The following is a 1,386-nucleotide window of genomic DNA, read 5'->3' as shown; positions in this document are numbered from 1 at the left end:
TTACATGGATTATTGAGCTAGCATAATCTTCTTTTCTATCTGAATACTTGTCATGTATTCATGTCTTCTATAGAGATTCCGTGGAAAGATTTGTTATCGATTTTGTAATATAGCTCTTGTAAGATATTGAGACCGAATGTGTAAATTATATTTCTTCATATATATAAAGTTATATGTTTATATACAAATAAGATCATGAGATGTTACAAATGCTTAAAAAACACCCACTAATTCATACAATAATTTGAAACAAACCATGCATCTTGTCTTATTACCAATAATGATTTAGTTGGAATTTAAGCGACGAAAACTATAATTTTATAATAAATAGAAATACCTATAGATTATGTGTTTTTTTTATGGGTAGTTGAAAGAGAGAAGCACCACTGGAAATAAATATGATTTGGATATATGGTAGCAATTGGTGGTGTTGATGCATGTGAGAGAGCTACGCTTCCAATCTTAAAGAAACCCTCAAGTTGATCATGGAAAAATTCATGTGGGATTTTATAATTGGACAAATTTAGAGTAGTTGTACAAATTTAAGTTTCCAAAGTAAATTCACCTCTACAACAAACCATATAAATCAATAAAATTGTGCCAATTGATCATCGTAAGATTTACGAAATTAACAGAAATAGTCGTTTTAGTCACTAATTTACGAAATTTAATAATATTGTAATAAATTTATAAACTAGTTTTCATGTGAAACAACATGTGTAAGAATGCAGTGTTTCTGCAGTGTTGTTTCATATTTAAAATGTTCAAAAGTGTTGTGTATGGAAAGAAATAGTCTTGAATGTTTCACATATGAAAAAGAAATTGTATAAACACTTCATTTTCATACGTGTGGTTATATAAAGCGACACTTCATTTTGGCGTGACCTAGGTTGATCAAATTGCGTGCACACCGCTAGACCCTCACACGTGTATTATCACATATGATAAGGGTGTCCCAGTGTGATACTATAATCTATCACATATAAAAACATATATGTGATACCAAATTAGAGATGTGGACAACCTTTAACGTGACCTAGGTTGCGGGCCAAGTCGTTCGCACATCACCTGGTCCCTTCATGTGTGGTATCGCATGTGATAAGGATGTTTCTATATTTTTTGTAGATAAAAATGTTCTTGTTTTAACTTCCATCAATATATATATATATATATATATATATATATATATATATATAGAGGGTGGTTCAAATACTAACCCAATATTTTGTGCAAACTTTGCTAACCCACATCAACCAATAATGTTGCATCTTTGGGTTTGGTTAAAATGTAACTTACATATTAATGATAAGGGTATTTAGGTCATTAGTCATTCTTATGTAACTTCCAAATATTTTAATTGGGAGTTACAAATCCTACAATATCTCA

Source organism: Cynara cardunculus, assembly GCF_001531365.2.
Source record: "Cynara cardunculus var. scolymus isolate 2C chromosome LG 13, CcrdV1, whole genome shotgun sequence".
In the NCBI taxonomy this organism is placed as follows: Eukaryota; Viridiplantae; Streptophyta; class Magnoliopsida; order Asterales; family Asteraceae; genus Cynara; species Cynara cardunculus.
The sequence above is the reverse complement of the archived record's forward strand: the minus strand, read 5'-3'. Positions refer to the sequence as shown.